At 51.0% G+C, this 10,950-nt stretch overlaps 5 pseudogenes; all 5 read right to left on the reverse strand.

The window, feature by feature from the left end:
• Positions 1-6,262: 6,262 nt before the first annotated feature.
• Positions 6,263-6,381, reverse strand: LOC143931585 (5S ribosomal RNA; annotated as a pseudogene).
• A 107-nt stretch (positions 6,382-6,488) lies between these two features.
• On the reverse strand, positions 6,489-6,607 carry LOC143931028 (5S ribosomal RNA; annotated as a pseudogene).
• Positions 6,608-6,717: 110 nt separating this feature from the next.
• LOC143932309 (5S ribosomal RNA) lies at positions 6,718-6,836 on the reverse strand (annotated as a pseudogene).
• A 739-nt stretch (positions 6,837-7,575) lies between these two features.
• LOC143931751 (5S ribosomal RNA) lies at positions 7,576-7,694 on the reverse strand (annotated as a pseudogene).
• Positions 7,695-7,970: 276 nt separating this feature from the next.
• Positions 7,971-8,089, reverse strand: LOC143932325 (5S ribosomal RNA; annotated as a pseudogene).
• Positions 8,090-10,950: the final 2,861 nt, after the last annotated feature.

Consider the following 10,950-nt stretch of genomic DNA (forward strand, 5'->3'; position numbering starts at 1 on the left):
CCCTGTGTGTGTGTGTGTGAGAGTGTATCCCCCTGTGTGTGTGTGTGTGTGGTGTGAGTGTGTGTGTGTGTGTCCCCCTGTGTGCGGTGTGTGTGAGTGTCCCCCTGTGTGTGTGCCTCCCCTTGTGTGTGTCTTCCCTCTTTGTGTGTGTGTCTCCCCCTGTGTGTGTGTGAGAGAGAGTGTCCCCCTGTGTGAGTGTGTGTCTCTGTGTGAGTGTGTCCCCCTGTGTGGTGTGTCCCCCCTGTGTGTGTGTGTGTCCGTGTGAGTGTATGTCCCCCCATGTGATTGTGTGTCCCCCCCGTGTGAGTGTGTGTGCTCCCCTGTGTGAGTGTGCGTGTCCCCCTGTGTGTGGTGTGAGTGTGTGTGTCCCCCTGTGTGTGTGTCTCCCCCTGTGTGTGTATGTCTCCCCCTGTGTGTGTGTGAGTGTCTGTTTCTTCCCCTGTGTGTCTCTCCCCCTGTGTGTGTGTGTGTGTGTCTCTCCCCCTGTGTGTGAGTGTGACCCCCTGTGTGTGTCTCCCCCTGTGTGTGTGTCCCCCTGTGTGCGTCAGTGTGTCCCTGTGTGTGAGTGGTTCCCCCTGTGTGTGTAAGTGTGTCCCCCTGTGTGTGTGTGTGTGAGTGTGTCCCCCTGTGTGTGTGTGTGTCCCTGTGTGTGTGTGTCCCTGTGTGTGCGTGTGCGTTCTTCCTCCAGTTTCCCCCTGTGTGCTCCCCCCGTGTCTCCCTGTGCAGGTGTGGTGCCCAAGGGGGCCCCATGAGCTTCTATTGCCTGGGGGCCCCATTAGCTGTCAGTCCGCCCCTGGTCACCGAGGACCTTTTTGGCATTCAAAGGTCAGGAGTGTGCCTTTTTTAGTCACCAAGGACCATTTTGGGCATTTAATCACTTCAGCGCAGGACCATTTGGCTGGCCAAAGACCAGAGCACTTTTTGCGATTCGGCACTGCATCGCTTTAACCACTTGCCGACCATTGCACTCTGATGTACGTCCCTACTTTGGGAACAAACAGAGGCATCTTTAGGGGGTGGCCGTAGTCTGGGACCAGTAGCCCAGAGTCTCGGTCCAGAATGCAGGGAACGGGGGGCGTGGCTACCGAGCTACTGCATGGACGTGTGAGCAGATAGCTCCGTGCTGGAGACCGGGGAACGACGCTTAACGGAGAGGACTTTAACTCTAACTAACCACTACCTGCGTGGGAACTATCCCTCATTCCCTCGGCATGGCCAAAAAGAGGAAAGGAGTCTCACAGCTCCATAAACTTCAACACTTCTTCCCGCAGAAAGACCGCGGCCTACTCCAAGATGGCGCCGGAGACGCCTCGCCGCCTACCTCCAGCGAGTCTGCGACATCCTCTCCGAGCCCGAAACACAGCCCCAGCGTGTCCAGAGACCCTCCGGATGTCTCATCCCCGCTGTCCCGGAGCCCGGCGAAATCTAAACCCCGTCTGACGGTGGACGTGACCGCCGACAAGGTGAGCGGGGACCACGAGGGCTTGGATGATACTAGGGAACTAGCTGAAACGCTCCATTCGTTCCCCACCACCAACCAGCCGGTGTCTGACACCACGTTGAAAGACATGCTGGTGTCCCTTCGCAGCTCCCTCCACGCGGACCTAATGGACTGCATGCGGAGTTTTAAGGCAGACATGGGGGAACTGGGAGACAGAGTATCTCATGTGGAGGAAAAAATGGGCGATTATGCCACCTCTTATAACTCATTAGTTGATGCCCATAATGAGCAAGCTGACGAGGTGTCCTGGCTTAGGTCAAAGGTCGCTGACCTTGAAGATAGATCCCGCCGCAACAACCTCAAAATTAGGGGGATCCCCGAAGTGATCACCCCGGGCCAACTATTGCAATATGCTCAAACTATGATGAGATTCTTTCTGCCGGACGCCACTGACTCTGATTTAGTGATTGACAGGATCCATCGACTCCCCAAACCGTCCCATCTACCAGACAACATCCCTAGGGATGTCCTTATGCGGGTACATTTTTACCACATTAAAGAAAATTTCATGTCTGCTCATCGCAAAAACAAACAACCACCTGAATGCTATGCACATATTCAGCTTTTTGCGGACTTGTCCCAGTACACCATGCAGAAACGTAAAGCCCTGTTATCCATTACTAAAGCTCTGCGTAACCACGCCATCTTATACCGCTGGGGATATCCGGCTAAGTTACATATCACTAAAGATGAGCAGGTGTCTGTGGTCAATTCTCTGGAGGAAGGACTGAAGCTGCTTAGAGCATGGGACATCCTTCCAGCTCAATCAGAATCTCACACGTCTCCACCAGCTTCAATGGATGTTAGCGACACCTGGCAGGTTGTATCCAGGAAACAGAATGCAGGGAACAGGGGCAGACTGAGCCTTGGTTGGCTCCAGCTCCAGCTTTAGCTCTGCCCCGCTTCCACCCAACTTTACTCTTGGTCGCTGATTGCTATAGCCGCCTGGCGGCTAGCAACCATTAACGTCACTGCCCACTGTGCCCACACTGCCCAACATTCAAAGCAGAGGAGGATTGCACTTCCTCCTCCTCCGCGCTAGTGCTCGTGGGGCCTGGCCTACGACTTCTGGTCTGGATTGTCCCGCAGCTGTTATGGTAGCGTGGATTGTAGAGCCCAGGAGGGAGAGAAAGGGATGACGCCGCCACCCTGAGCAGCATTCGCAGCGGCTCCCTTAGCCTACACTCCTGCAATCTTAGTCCTCTCCCAGCTTGCTGTGCTGGAGCAGGAAGAAGGCAGAAATGACAATGCGGCGGCCGCACCACATCAATACCCACTTGGACGGGCGGCTCTCCTCTTCTCCTCTGGCTGCCTTGCACACCAGCACCACGGATGAGCTGCTGCTGTAGTACCTGAACACATGAAGTCTATCTCCTCCTGGTCAGGTAGGTCAATCAGAGTTTGTATGTCATGTCCCCCTATGTGTGTGTCCCTGTGTGTGTCCCCCCATGTGTGTGTGTGTCCCCCGTGTGTGTGAGTGTCCCCGTGTGTGTGTGTCTCCCCGTGTGTGTGTCCCTGTATGTGTGTGTGTGTGAGAGTGTCCCCCTGTGTGGTGAGTGTGTGTCCCCCTGTGTGTGTGTGTCCCCCTGTGTGTGTGTGTGTGAGTGTGTATCCCCCTGTGTGTGTGGTGGGAGTGTGTGTGTCCCCGTGTGTGTGTGTGTCCCCCTGTTTGAGAGAGTGTGTCCCCTGTGTGTGTGCCTCCCCTTGTGTGTGTCTCCCCTTGTGTGTGTGTGTGTGTCCCCCTGTGTGTGTGTCCCCCTGTGTGTGTCTCCCACTGTGTGTGTGTCTTCCCCTGTGTGTGTGTGTCCCTGTGTGTGTGTGTGTCCCCCTGTGTGTGTGTGTGTGTGTGTCCCCCTGTGTGTGTGTGTGTGTCCCCCTGTGTGAGTGTCCCCCTGTGTGTGTGTCCCCCTGTGTTTGTGTGTGTGTGTGTCCCCCTGTGTGTGTGTGTGTGAGAGTGTCCCCCTGTGTGAGTGTCTCCCCGTGTGTGTCTCCCCGTGTGTGAGTGTCCCTGTATGTGTGTGAGAGTGTCCCCCTGTGTGAGAGTGGGCATTTAATCACTTCAGCGCAGGACCATTTGGCTGGCCAAAGACCAGAGCACTTTTTGAGATTCGGCACTGCGTCGCTTTAACCACTTGCCGACCATTGCACTCTGATGTACGTCCCTACTTTGGGAACAAACAGAGGCATCTTTAGGGGGTGGCCATAGTCTGGGACCAGTAGCCCAGAGTCTCGGTCCAGAATGCAGGGAACAGGGGCAGACTGAGCCATGGTTGGCTCCAGCTCCAGCTTTAGCTCTGCCCCGCTTCCACCCGACTTTACTCTTGGTCACTGATTGCTATAGCCGCCTGGCGGCTAGCAACCATTAACGTCACTGCCCACTGTGCCCACACTGCCCAACATTCAAAGCAGAGGAGGATTGCACTTCCTCCTCCTCCGCGCTAGTGCTCGTGGGGCCTGGCCTACGACTTCTGGTCTGGATTGTCCCGCAGCTGTTATGGTAGCGTGGAGTGTAGAGCCCAGGAGGGAGAGAAAGGGATGACGCCGCCACCCTGAGCAGCATTCGCAGCAGCTCCCTTAGCCTACACTCCTGCAATCTTAGTCCTCTCCCAGCTTGCTGTGCTGGAGCAGGAAGAAGGCAGAAATGACAATGCGGCGGCCGCACCACATCAATACCCACTTGGACGGGCGGCTCTCCTCTTCTCCTCTGGCTTCCTTGCACACCAGCACCACGGATGAGCTGCTGCTGTAGTACCTGAACACATGAAGTCTATCTCCTCCTGGTCAGGTAGGTCAATCAGAGTTTGTATGTCAGGGACCAGGTCAGTGTGTGTCAGGTAGGTCAGTGTATGTATGTCAGGTAGGTCAGCGTGTGTCAGGTAGGTCAGTGTGGGTCACGTAGTTCATCCTTTTTTCCCCACAAATAGAGAGGTTTTTTTTTTTTTAAGGTATTTGATTGCCTCTGCAATTTTTTTTTTTTTTTTTTTTTGCGATATAAACGGAAAAATCTAAAAAATATTGAAAGAAAATTATATTTTCTGCTTTTTGTTATAAGAAAAATCCAATAAACTCAATTTTATTCATACTTTTAGGTGAAAATGTATTCAGCCACATGTCTTTGGTAATGTTAATAAGTGTATATTTATTGGTTTGCGCAAATGTTATAGCGTCTGAAAACGATGGTACATTTTCTGGAATTTACGCATCTTTTAGTTTATGACTGCCTATCTCATTTCTTGAGGTGCTAATATGGCATGGTTGACTTCTTTTTTTCCCTTGTTTCCCAAGGTGACCATCTTGGTGTTTGTCAAGAGGGTTGAGGGTGCCAAAAGTGAGTGCCTATGGCAACATCACCCTGAAAGCATCTGATACTAAGCAGGGACGGGCCTGGTTAGTACCTAGATGGGAGACCGCCTGGGAATACCCTCTTGAGAAATGCCAAGATGGTCACCTTGGGGAACCACAAAAAAAGGCAGTCTCCCATCCAGGTACTAAGCAGGCCCATCTCTGCTTAGTCTTCAAGACCAGATGAGATCGGGTGCTTTCAGAGTGGAGTGGCCATAGGCAATCTCTTCTGGCACCCAAAACCCTCTTGAGAAATGCCAAGAAGGTCATCTTGGGAAACCAGATATACAAAACAGGTCAACTAATGCAGGTACTAACCAGGCCCGACTCTGCTTAGCCTCCAAGATCAGGTGCTTTCAGGGTGATGTGGCTGTAGGCAATCTCTTTGGGCACACTCCACCCTCTTGACAAACGCCAAGATGGTCATCAAACAAGGGAAAACAAAACAAGTTAACGGCAAAAAAAAAAAAAGATGCCTATGGCACATGCTATTCTCAGGCGGTCTCCCATCCAGGTACTGACCAGGCCTGACCCTGTTTAGCCTCCGAGATCAGACGAGATTAGGGCTTTGAGGGTGATGTGGCCATAGGCAATCTCTTTGGGCACCGTCAACCCTCTTGACAAACCTCAAGATGGTCACCTTGGGAAACAAGGGAAAAAAACAAGTCGACGCAAAAAAAAAAAAAGAAGACTGCAGCTCCTGGTATTCCCAGGCGGTCTCCCCTCCAGATGCTAATCAGGCCCGAACCTGCTTAGCCTCCAAGATAAGACGAGATTTTGAGCTTTCAGGGTGATGAAGCCAAAGACAATCTCTTTGGGCACCCTAAACCTCCTTCACAAATGCCAAGATAGTCACCATGGAAAACAAGGAAAAATAAGTCAACGCCAAAAAAAAATAAAAGAAGCCTATGCTACCTGGTATTCCCAGGCAGTCTCCCATCCAGGTACTAACCAGGCCTAAGCCTGCTTAGCCTCCGAGATTAGACAAGATTGGTCGCTTTCAAGGTGATGTGGCCATAGGAAATCTCTTTGGGTGCCCTCAATCGTCTTGACAAACGCCAAGATAATAACCTTGGGAAACAAGGGAAAAAAATAAGTCAACGCCCCCCCCCCCCAAAAAAAAAAGAAGCCTACATCACCTTGTATTACCAGGCGGTTTCCCATTCAGGTACTAACCAGGCCCTACCCTGCCCATAGGCAATCTCTTTGGGCACCCTCATCCCTCTTGACAAATGCAAAGATGGTCACTAAGCCGACCCTGCTTAGCCTCCGAGATCAGACGAGATCGGGCGCTTTCACGGTGATATGGCCATAGGCAATCTCTTTCGGCACCCTCAACCCTTTTGACAAACGCCAAGATGGTCACCTTAGGAAACAAGGGGAAAAAAAACAAGTCAACATAAAAAAGAAAAAAAAAGAAACCTACGGCACTTGGTATTCCCAGGGGGTCTCCCATCCAGGTTTTAACCAGGCCCAACTCTGCTAAGCCTCCAAGATCAGATGAGATTGGTTGCTTTCAGGGAGATGTGGCCGTAGGCAATCGCTTTGGGGACTCTCAACCCTCTTGAAAAATCCCAAGATGGTCACCTTGGTAAACAAGGGAAATTAACAAGTCAACTCCCAAAAAAAAAAAAAAAAAAAAAAAAGTCTATGCCACCTGGTATTCCCAGGCAGTCTCCCATCCAGGTACTAACCAGGCCCGACCCTGCTTAACATCCGAGATCAGATGAGATCAGGCGCATTCAGGGTGATGTAGCCGTAGACCATCGTGCTGGCCACTCTAAACCCTCTTGACAAACGGCAAGATGGTCACCTCTGCAAACAAGCAAAAAAATTAAAACAGGTCTTCAACGCCAACAACATATAAAAAAAAAAGCCTACGGCACCTGGTATTCCCAGGGGGTCTCCCATCCAGGTTCTAACCAGGCCCGACCCTGCTAAGCCTCCGAGATCAGATGAGATCAGTTGCTTTCAGGGAGATGTGGCTGTAGGCAATCGCTTTGGGCACCCTGAACCCTCTTGAAAAAAAAGCCCAAAAAAGAGAAGCCTATGGCACCTTGTATTCCCAGGCAGTCTCTCATCCAGGTACTAACCAGGCCTGATCATGCTTAGCCTCCGAGATTAGTCACTTTCAGGGCAATGTGGCCATAGGCAATTTCTTCGGACACCCTCAACCATCTTGACAAACGCCAATATAGTCACCTTGGGAAACAAGGGAAAAAAACAAGTAAACGCAAAAAAATAAATAAGCCTACGGCACCTGGCCATCCAGGTATTAACCAGGCTCAGCCCCTGCTTAGCCTCCGAGGTGAGACAAGATGGGGCGCTTTCAAGGTGATGTGGCCGTAGCCAATCTTTTTGGGCACCGTCAACCCCCTTGACAAATGCCAAAATACACTTTGGGAAACAAGGGAAAAAACAAGTCAACGCCCCAAATGAAAAAAAAAAGGAAGCCTATTCCTAGGTGGTCTCCCATCCAGGTACTTACCAGGCCCGACCCTACCCATGGGCAATCTCTATGGGCACCCTCATCCCTCTTGACAAATGCAAAGATGGCCACTAGGCCCGACCATGCTTAGTCTCCGAGATCAGATGAGATTGGGCGCTTTCACGGTGATATGGCTGTAGGCAATCCCTTTGGGTATCCTCAACCCTTTTTGACAAACGCCAAGATGGTCACCTTGAGAAACAAGGGAAAAAAACAAGTCAATGCCAAAAAGAAAAAAAAAAGAAGCCTATAGCACCTGATATTCCCAGGCGGTCTCCCATCCAAGTACTAACCAGGCCCGCCACTGCTTAGTCTCCGAGATCAGATGAGATGGTTCGCTTTCAGGGTGATGTGGCCGTAGGCAAGCTCTTTATGCAACTTCAACCCTCTTGACAAATGCCAAGATGGTATCCATGGGTAAAAAGAGAAAAAAAGAAAAGAAACCTACAGCACCTAGTATTCCCAGGCGGTCTCCCATCTGCGTACTAACCCAGCCCGCCCTTACTTCTCAGAGTAGTAGGGTGATGTGCCGTAGACAATCTCTTTGGGCACCCTCAACCCTCTTGACAAATGCCAAGATTGTCACCTTGGGAAACAAGGGAAAAAAACAAGTCAACACCAAAAAAATTTAAAAAAATAAACCTACGGCACCTGGTACTCCCAGGTGGTCTCCCATCCAGGTACTAACCAGGCCCGACCCTGCATAACCTCCGAGATCGGACAAGATAGGGTGCTTTCAGGGTGATGTGCCCATAGGCAATTGCTTTGGGCACCCTCAACTCTCTTGACAAACACCAAGATTGTCACCTTGGTAAACAAGGGAAAATAACAAGTCAACGGCAAAAAAAAAAAGAAGCCTATGCCACATGGTATTCCCAGGCAGTCTCCCATCCAGGTACTAACCAGGCCTGACCCTGCTTAGCCTCCGAGATTAGGCCATTTGACCTGACCATCCGCATCAACTCTTATGGAGTTGATCTTTGCCCGAGGCAAGAGCACCTTTTTCGTGGGCTCTGTCTACGATCAGACCCAAGTACTCCAGCTTTTTTAGCAGTATTAAGGAAGATTTCTCTAGGTTTAGAATCCGAACTCTTCAGATGGTTGTAGTGCGTATGCTTTGCTCCAAATGAGCCAACTGATTAGTAACAGATTGTCTAGGTATGCTACGACTTATGCCATGTGCCCTTAATCTGGCTAGAGGTGGACCCAGCACTTTAGTGAACACCTGGGGTGCTGTGGCTAGCCCAAAGGGTAGGGCTACGAACTGGAAATGCTGCTGTTCCAACTCAAACCGTAGAACTCTTGATGAGTGGGAAATATAGGGACATGCAGATATGTATCCCTGATGTCGATTGATACCAGAAGCTCTCCTCCTAGGATATAAACTACTGACCTGATAGTCTCCATGCGAAAGGCATGTATCTTTAGGAACGGCTTTAGATTTTTTAAATCTAGAATGGGTCTGACATGTCCCTTTGGTTTCGGTACTGTAAAAAGGTTTGAATAAAACCCCAAGCCTTGCTCCTTTTTGGGGGATCTGTATGATCACCCTTTGAGATATTAATTGGTCTAGTGCTTGACCTCAGGAAGCAAGACGGTAGAAAGTGCCAAAATTCCAGCTTGTACCTCATCGTTACAGTGGAGATGACCCATCTGTCCAGAATTTCTTGCTTTCCAGAATTCTGGAAACTGTAGAAGTCTTCCCCCCACTTTGGTGAGGGGTGTTGCCTCTTCACGATGAGGCTTTATGATTCTGCTTTGCATGTTTCCGACCCCAGGACTTCTTTTAAAGCCTGGGTCTGACTTTGGGATTTTCCTCTAGAGTGTGACGGTGGAGGCCGTCACCTCTGCCTAGAGGCGGAAGCCCCTGGCATAGGGGGAAAGAGCCCTTTTAAATGAAGGGCGTTTATACTTTCTTTTGACTGGCAAAAGAGTACTTTTCCCATTAGAAATTGTTTGGATATATTTGTCCAAGTTTTCTCCAAATAGTCACTCCCCATGAAAAGGAGCCCAGTTACAAGGTCTTTACATGATGCTTCAGCTGACCAAATTTTTTAACCACGGGATTCTACGCATATGCACAAGCATAAGACATGACGCCTGGTGAATAGAATCTTTAATAGCATATATGGCAAAGCATAATGCTTTTGGTAGTTCAGCCAAATCTCTGGCTTGTTGTGCAGGAAACTCTCTAAGGGCCTGTTTAAATTGGTCCTTTAGGGATTGACAGACGCTTATTGCAGCGACTGCAGACTAAGTAGTTTCACCTGCCATGGAAAAAGTAGATCTTAACAGGGATTTCAACTCCTTATCTGTTGGATCCTTAAGAATCGGTGCATTGTCTACTGGACAAGTTAGGTCTTTATTCACATTGTAAATTGCAGTGTCAACTGCTGGTATTTTCCATCTTTTGTGTGTCCCCCTGTTTGAGAGAGTGTGTCCCCTGTGTGTGTGCCTCCCCTTGTGTGTGTCTCCCCTTGTGTGTGTGTGTGTGTCCCCCTGTGTGTGTGTCTCCCTGTGTGTGTCTCCCACTGTGTGTGTGTCTTCCCCTGTGTGTGTGTGTCCCTGTGTGTGTGTGTGTCCCCGTGTGTGTGTGTGTGTGTGTCCCCCTGTGTGTGTGTGTGTGTCCCTGTGTGTGTGTGTCCCACACCTGCACAGGGAGACACGGGGGGAGCACACAGGGGGAAACTGGAGGAAGAACGCACACACAGGGACACACACACACAGGGACACACACACACAGGGACACACACACACACAGGGGGACACACACACACACACAGGGGGACACACACACACACACAGGGACACACACACACAGGGGAAGACACACACACAGTGGGAGACACACACAGGGGGACACACACACAGGGGGGCACACACACACACACACAAGGGGAGACACACACAAGGGGAGGCACACACACAGGGGACACACTCTCTCAAACAGGGGGACACACACACACACGGGGACACACACACTCCCACCACACACACAGGGGGATACACACTCACACACACACACAGGGGGACACACACACACAGGGGGACACACACTCACCACACAGGGGGACACTCTCACACACACACACATACAGGGACACACACACGGGGAGACACACACACACGGGGACACTCACACACACGGGACACACACACACACGGGGGGACACACACAGGGACACACACATAGGGGGACATGACATACAAACTCTGATTGACCTACCTGACCAGGAGGAGATAGACTTCATGTGTTCAGGTACTACAGCAGCAGCTCATCCGTGGTGCTGGTGTGCAAGGCAGCCAAAGGAGAAGAGGAGAGCCGCCCGTCCAAGTGGGTATTGATGTGGTGCGGCCGCCGCATTGTCATTTCTGCCTTCTTCCTGCTCCAGCACAGCAAGCTGGGAGAGGACTAAGATTGCAGGAGTGTAGGCTAAGGGAGCCGCTGCGAATGCTGCTCAGGGTGGCGGCGTCATCCCTTTCTCTCCCTCCTGGGCTCTACACTCCACGCTACCATAACAGCTGCGGGACAATCCAGACCAGAAGTCGTAGGCCAGGCCCCACGAGCACTAGCGCGGAGGAGGAGGAAGTGCAATCCTCCTCTGCTTTGAATGTTGGG

The sequence above is a fragment of the Lithobates pipiens genome, unplaced genomic scaffold, assembly GCF_037356315.1.
Source record: "Lithobates pipiens isolate NorthernLeopardFrog02 unplaced genomic scaffold, aLitPip1_a1.2 Scaffold_25, whole genome shotgun sequence".
NCBI classification, from domain to species: Eukaryota; Metazoa; Chordata; class Amphibia; order Anura; family Ranidae; genus Lithobates; species Lithobates pipiens.